The sequence below is a fragment of the Boleophthalmus pectinirostris genome, unplaced genomic scaffold, assembly GCF_026225935.1.
Source record: "Boleophthalmus pectinirostris isolate CB_2022bp ecotype Guang Dong unplaced genomic scaffold, ASM2622593v1 HiC_scaffold_17, whole genome shotgun sequence".
In the NCBI taxonomy this organism is placed as follows: Eukaryota; Metazoa; Chordata; class Actinopteri; order Gobiiformes; family Gobiidae; genus Boleophthalmus; species Boleophthalmus pectinirostris.
The window spans coordinates 11,978,343-11,986,818 of NW_026571115.1; positions in this window are offsets into that span (position 1 = coordinate 11,978,343).

Below are 8,476 nucleotides of genomic sequence, written 5' to 3' on the forward strand. Positions count from 1 at the left end.
TTTAATTTAGCCATGTCTTTCCGCAAACATAATTTCACCTGTCTTTACGTGCTGAAAGGAATTTGTCCCATTGGATTATCGGTCAAAATATTTAAATGAAAAGCAACAAGGGGTAAATGAAATGGAAAAAAAACCCAATGCATTTAAAGGCCCTGTAACAGATCTTTTCCGTTCTTCATCGTAAATGTTGTGTTTTTCTTTTCTTTCTTGGCTACACAGTGCTGTCTCAGTTGTGTCTGTGTTCACCAGCAGGAGTTGCTAATTGTAGTTTTACTCTTTGTATTTTTTCAATCAGTGACAATCAAATCAAATGAATAAAACAATCATAAACAGCTATTGAGGTGAGCTTTGGATCACTGCAAAAAGTTCTGTTTGTGCATATTTTAAGACAGTAAAAATCAGGCACAGCACCTTTAAAGATGGGTTGTCAGTTATACATTATATAGATCAACTCAAATACGATCTTAGTTCTTGGAAATTTTCTTTTTTCCTAGATATTCTTGTTGTAGCCAGCACTCTCTGCCATCAACTGGGCATGTCATGGTTTGTTCTTGCCACAGGTATTATATTGCGTAATTTTCAAAACAGTTGTTGAATACATATTTTGATTTGAGCTGTCCATTTGATTTATTTATTTATTTTTTTATATCTATTTTACTTGACAAAAACATACACTTTCAAGTCATTGTGGAATATGGACCAAAGGCTTTATTTAGACTTATATAGACTGTATATTAGGGTTGGTTCAAAACAATCAAAGCCTGGAACTAAAACCAGGACTAAACCAGGATAAAACCAGGACTAGGAAAGTACAAAACCAGTTCTACGTCAGGACTAAACTAAAACCAGGATTAAACTGGGACAAGGAACTAAACCAGGACCAAACCCGCATCAGGACTAAACTGGGCTAAAACCAGGACCACATCTTGGCAAGTGTGTACTTTGCTCAGCCTTATTTAAAGGTACATTGTGGCCCATACTAGGCCAAGCTACAGGTCAGATCTATGGTGAGGCAACCCCGCTCAGTCAGTATACTTGTTTTTCTATTTTTTGTGTGCAGTAAAATCATCTGTAATTGAATAAATGTAATGTAGAGCAATGACATATCCATAAAAACAAGCAGGTGACAGACCCCCAACCAAAAAGTTACATAGTGCATAGTACATAGTTACATAATCCTATTTTACCAAACATATCAAATGTTAACAGTAAAATCAACACATCCAAATCCACTTAGCTACATGTGTGGGTGGAGATACAGCTGATAAAGCGTGACTCAAAATCACTCTATTCAATGTAATTAAACCCTTTTTGTCAGGCTGGCTCCAAGGTAATCTATTTTTGCAGGTTCAGAGCAGTGGAGGGCTGGATGACGCTGCTTTAATGGCTACCACGGGGACCACGCTGTAATAACGTTAGTGTCGGTGGCTAATGTTGTGCAGTCAGATCAATAGAGCCAGAGGGTGGGGCAGAGGCTAGGCTAATAGCTGCAGTTTTTTCCACGTGATGCTGACTGTATTGATAACAGGAAACATGAGAGCGGCGTTATGACAGTCTTGAAATGAGGAGGTCGATGTTACTTCTTCTTCTTTAGTTCAGGGCTACATCAGGATCGCATTGTGGCTACTGCATGACTTTGTACTTTACATAATGGCTGAATGGCAGAGTTGTTACAGGAAGAGAAGGGCAAGGATACTGGAGACTGTAGCCTCAAACTGCACTTTCAGGAAGAAGTTGAAATATAGGACTACCTGTAATGATTGTATTCATTCACTGTATTGTGTAGATCTGAAAACAGGGTTTGCAGTTTTTGGTTTGTTTTTTATAAAGAATGACACAGAATATTTAGTTGTTTGTAGAGGAAATTGTAGTACTTAAGGGGCCCATATTACGTTATTTTATGATCTGTTATAATTGTTTCCTTACCAAAAATGTACTCGGAGTTGTGTTTTGTGTCATTCACACGTTTAACACACAAACTTTGCATTTTTATCCTGTGTTCCAATGTGTTTTTAAAGTCTACACACCTTCACTAGAACCATTTTGGTGATTTCAGCCCTGGAATTGCCAATCTCTACTGAACTAAAGCTGAAAGGTAGCTTTTAACTTGAAAACTACATGAGATTACAAGGTGGAACAGAGCATTTTAAGATTTGGAGATGCAGACAGACTAATAAACCAGGATTAGTCAAGCAGGTGTGAATGAAGCAAAACACAACTCCATTTTTGTTTTTGAGGAGCTAACAACATTAATACAACAAGAATACATCGGACCTTTAAAAAATTGCAGCCTTTCAGATTCCAATGTTGGTTTATTCTGTGGTAATCAAATCAAAATCACAATTTCAATGGTAGAGATTAAGAAATTGCAAAAATAATTTCCTTTCCAAACAACAAAATATCCTTTCTTTTATGGTCAAGAGCTGCTTTGTATGTAGTTTAAACTTCTACAAACATGCTCTGAAATGCGTGGAATGCTTGTATTTATTTAGTCTTCTCTTAAATGTTAATGTAATGTTCCTGGATGAGTTTAAAAGTCACATTCCTAGACAAAATTAGATATGAAAGCAAAAATCTGAAATCTATTTACTGGGAAAAAATGCAGTTAGGTAATTTTTCAAAATCTCTCATTTGTACTTGTACCTCTGCTATATGTTGCTCTTAGTCATTCACAGCCTCTGCCTCTCAGCCAATCACCTCTCACTCTATATAAATGCACACTCTCTCTTCTTCTCATCCCACTGCTCACCTGCCATAAAACTCCTCTTTAGTGTCTATAGGCGCTGGGGGTTTATTTTCCCTAATAGCAAATATACAGTATACTATCCCTTCTTTCTAAGTGGCGTCTCGAGGTGCCAAAGTTCACCCATTTACTGTTCATTATAACTCACTTTAAGGATAAGTATGTAATGGTTATTGAAATTCTTGATTTGGAAATTTCAAAGACTGATGTCATTGTCTTCATAGAACAAAATATCCAGTCTCCAGTCTTTCTAATAAAATGTGTAGCTTAGACCTTTCCAGACATGTTGAATTGATTGTTGTAATGAAGTTTACAGTGACGCCAGCTCCCACTGGGAACTACACTTTTGCAAATCAGCTGACTTCTTTCTTTTATTAAGTCGTTTTAAATGAATATTGTGATTTAAGATAGATAGATTATAACTGTATTTCCAGCTCAAGCATTATACATCTTCTTTAACATTTGAGAGATGAAATATAAACTAATAAACTAATACAAGGATGTCATAAATTTCAGAATAAACTGTGATTTTCATATGATTCTTATATACTGTGCAAACCCATATATTTCCCGAACTGTTCAGCTGTACCTCCTTATTCTCCCTCCTGGTTGAGTTACTGGTGGTTCAAATGAAGACTTTATACAGGGGCATTTTCCTGATCCACTAATGGCCGTTGGGTCTTGTGTGGATGCGTTCGCTGCAGACCACAGTGAAGTCAGCAGGTCCAGGCTGATTAAGGAGCTCTAAGTGAAAACACATGCGTGGCTGTGCAGAGGAAAGCGTTTCTGAGAGAGCTAACAGATGCTCAGGCTTCTATGAGGCACGTAACACCGACTGTGGTGTAGTTATGGAAACGTTTACAGATTTATGAATGAAGACTGAATTTTGATTGTGATTCAGATTTTTTTTAAGCAGTAATATGATTTTATTTTGTGATGGGTGTATTAACTGTTATGAATTTTTGCACTGTCATCAAAAAAAGTTGTGGAATACTTTGTAGTGGCAAGATAAAGGTGCACTGCGTAATATACAGTGGAGGGTCCACCAGCTGGTTGTCTCCATAGAAATGTTATTGCTTTGTCTAGAATATTCCACAGTATAGATTAAACCTGTCTATCACAAGGGAGACAAGCAGGTTACATCACTATGGTACATTACAATTCAGATCTGTGGAGAGTCACCCCTATTCTCAGAAGAAATGAATGTATTTTACAGCAATAGAAAACTAGATACTGCGTTGAAAATGTTTAATTTAGTGCTTAGTTTTAGAATCTGTATAAAATCTATATAATATGTATAAGTAGGGACTAAAGTGTTATTAGAAGTGGTAGCGCTGTGGCTATGATACTTTGTCAGAAAGGGCATCTGGGTTAGAAATACAGTACGTGTGTTGTTTGTTATGGTAACTCTACTTCTGTACTTTTACTTCAGCGATGCAGTGTGATGTTTTAATACATTTTTGTTGCTTAAATCTTTGTTGTTTATTCCAGTGAATGCACTGTATTTAGTCACAACTCTTAATTTTTATCCGTATAGTCCCTGGACAGATGTTTCATTGCCAAGTACATAGTATAACATAACTGCCATAACTGTCTCTCTCTATCTCTCTCTCTCTTCTGTCACCTTCTTTACATTCCTCTCCTCTTCAGCAGCTGGTCTAGCACTCCCCCCCCTCTCGCTCTTCTTCTCTGTAGTGTACAATCATTAACCTGTGTGGGCTGTTGACATGATCTAATCACTCAAACACACATGGGCCCGGCACAGGTGTTCGAATGACACTTTTAGCTGTTTGGTTTGCACTTATAGGGTCAAAGAAGCACCTCCGTCACAGTAATAATGGAGGGATAATTTGTGAATACGCTGCTTTTTGCATTTAAAGGTGCACTTTGTAACTTCTCTGGTGGAGGGTCCATCAAATGCTTTGGCAATGGAGAAGTTATTGCTTTGTCTGGAATGTTCCACAGTATGACATTAAATATTTCTACCTTACATTTATTCAATTACAGTTGGTTTTATAGCTCAAAAATACTTAGAAAAACAGGCACTGTGACTGTGAGCGGGGTTGCCTCTCCACAGATCTGGCCTGTAATTTGGTCTGGTTTGATCTCCATGATGGTAGAAAGATTTAATGCCATACTGTGAAACATTTAAGACAAACAAATTACATATCCATGAAGAAAAGCGTTTGATGGACCCTCCACTAGAAAAGTTACACAATGCACCTTAAAAGAAAAGGACTAAACTTCAACCTTAAAAACATATAAAAGTAAGTCTTATAGTTTTATAGTAGTATTTAGTCATTTCATAAATATGTTTAATAAAAAATATGTATGTACTGAATACTGGAGTCATGGCGAGTGCTTTGTTTGCACTCAGAACCAGAGGGACTTGGCTGGATTTGCTTCTCAGTCCTGAATCAATATTGTCTAAAAATAGACATTTGAAAACAAAAGCTCGAAGCTGATTATATTTATTTTGACAGAGAAACATTGCAATCACGATATCTGTTGACAAGTGAAGTTAAAGCAGACCTATTACACAAAATCGAGTTTTGAGAGTTTTTAACCATGGTATAATTGTTTCCCCTTCTCATTTACCGTCTCGGAGTTGTTTTTGCAGTGATTCATGCATGTTTGAGTAATCTTAAATCACTTATTTTCAAGATGCCATATCAACTCCTGTTTTCACTGCCACCAGCATATGCTCACTGCTCTGTACCTATTTCGTTTTCCAATTTTATTTTCTTAATAGGTGATAATACGTAGGATTCGGGAGCGTCACGTGGTCGTTTGGTACACATGAAAAACAAATCTGCTGTCCATAAGAGGTTCCGACACCAATACAGGCTTGTGTAAACGTCAGATCTCATCGGGTACCACAGTTTTCTGACATTGTTTTAGATTAATATTGCAGTTTACAATGTGCAAATTATAACATTGATCCACTGGTCTCATAGATTACAACTATATAGCAGACAAGCAGAATAAGTCTCCTGGTCAAAACTGCCTTCAAATAAATGCATCTGCTTTTTTATCTGTTTCTTCCATTTGTGTTTGTGTCTGTTTTGAACTGTGTGAAGTGTCTTTGAGTGTCATGAAAAGCGCCATACAAGGATTCATTGAACTGGTAAACACATTTTTTTTCAAATGTAAAAAGAAATATGCACTGTGCAGATTTTCCACTACCGTGACACTCACGATATGGTAAATTAGTTGGAGTTGTACAAAAACAGTGGGTGGAGCTTGTTTAGGTGAAGGACATGAGACAGACATGACCTTGTTTACTCCAGTGAGATGGGAGCGGCTCTGTCAGCAGTGGTTTCTGAAGCTAATGCCTCTGTATTGATTGTACAGTCAGTTTACCGTCAGTTTGCTTACAGCTAAATATATTCTAGTGTTGTATTATTTATCTAAAAGAACCATAACATAAAAGGTTCACTGCATAACTTTTTGATTGGGGGTCCGTCACCTGCTTGCTTCTATGGATATGTCATTGATCTGCCTGGAATGTTCCACAGTATAACATTAACTACTTTACATTTATTCAATTACAGGTGATTTTATAGCTCAAAAACACCTAGAAAAACATTCATTCTGACTGTGAACAGGGTCACTTCTCCACAGACCTGACCTGTAACTTGGGCTGGTTAGGTCTCCATGAAGATAGAAAGGTTTAATACCACCCTGTGAAACATTCCAGACAAAGCAACAGCATCTCCATGGAGAAAAGCATTTGATGTACCCTCCATGAGAAATGTTACACAGCGCCCCTTTAAGGCATTGTCTCAACTAGGGGTGTGCAAAAATATCAAAATATCAATGTATCATGATACTAAATTTGGTTGTACAGTATTGCTATTATCGACTGCTATATTGATATATCACCAATGGAATTTTTTTCACCTTTCAGCAATTTTTTTTGTGACCACACTACAGTTTTGTTGTATATTTAGTGGAATGAAGCTTGTGTATACAATACACTTGACATATGCACTGTTTTGATGATTAGAATAGATGTCTTTCTTAATAACTTTGCACAAATGGGGTTTAACAAAAAATGTTCTTGCTAAAATGTATTTGGTTCTAAAAAATTGCAATATATCACAGTTTTATGTGCAGTATGTGGATTATGGTATATATCGACATATCGAATCGTGAGGGACCCTGCGATTCCCAGTCCAACACCCAATACAGTATTGATTTAGTAATTGATTAGTGATTGGTGATGCACATGGAAAACCCCCTCCCCAAGCAGCCCAACAATGAACAAGTAGTTGCTTTGTTTGTTTTTTGTACCCCTTTGCAATGATGTATTCTTGGACTAGCATTCAATCTTAAATAAACAACGTGTGTTTTTGAGAACGCCACACTGTTTTGATTAATCTGGCCATTTGGTTCCACTTTTACCAAAGAAAGTAGGTCTTGATTTCAGCACTTTCAGCAGCATGTTCTTAAAGCATTCAGAAAGTTGAATTATTTTTGTGTAAATAATACTGGCTGGCTGGATGGTTAGTATGAATGTGGCAGGAGTCCACTGTACAGCTCTGTCACTTATCATGTTTTGATCTAGTATTTCCTTGGCTAATTGCGTCTGTGTGTGAAGCACATGTGTACACTACTGCCAAAGAATGTGATGAGATAAGGGGGGAAAGTTATGGGGTAATTTATACACAAGATTTAAAACAGTAAAAATAACTGCCAGCAGACTAGTACTACAGTGTGTATTGTCAAGATAAATTTATTTGAATCATGAGTTCACTGAGGTATGTGGTCAACAGTAGCTCATTTGCTAGAGTTTCCGTCCTCTGATCTGAAGGTTGGTGGTTTGAATCCTGCTCCCCGGATTGGTAGAGATGTTCAATCCCAGATCCTATAGATGAATACTGTTGTTGTGTTCTTGGGCAAGACACTTAGCCCATTATGCCCCCAGCTTTTGTGTACACTTCTATATAAATGCATTTGTGAATGGGAGAGTGGAACATTTGGTATTTTATCACATTTGAAAGCTAACCAGACTACTATTCAATTGGGTTACGTTTGTACAATCTATGCTAATGTATGTAGATTGTAGAGCACTCTGTAGACATAAATATTGAATGATTGTCTCTATACTTAAGCCAAGGGCAAGATATGGCCTTGGCTTAATAGTCTGAACCACAATTGGTATGTTAAAGATGACATATTGTACTTGAGCCTGTTATATAGTTATAATCTATGATACTCATGGATCATTATATTGTAATTTGCACATTTTAAATTGCAATATTCATCTAAAACCACTTCCACGTTAGAAAACTGCAGTGCCCAGTGGGAGCAGCTGTGAAGTTGTTGCCAACTCCGATGGATAGCTGAACATCATGCTTGGGAGGAGTAGTGTGTTTTTCCTTTTCATTTGTACCAAAATGAATACGCGATGCTGCTGAATCCTATGTGACTAAGAAAATAAAATTGGAAAACGAACTTTGAGAGAGTAAATGGTGAGAGGAAACAACTATAACATTGTCACTGCATAATCTACAAAGTCTGTTTTAAACCAGTAAAAGTTTTGAAGCATTACTTTGTACATAGATTTGTATTTTCCAAACAAACATACTTGCTATACAACCAAATCAATGAGCTAGTATTTTACCTTTCTCCTTTTTTAATTTGAAACAATGCCCTCTCAGTGTATATCCTAATTAGTTTCAGCCTATTCATACCATACCTGCGTCACTGCTCCCTGTATCCTGGAGA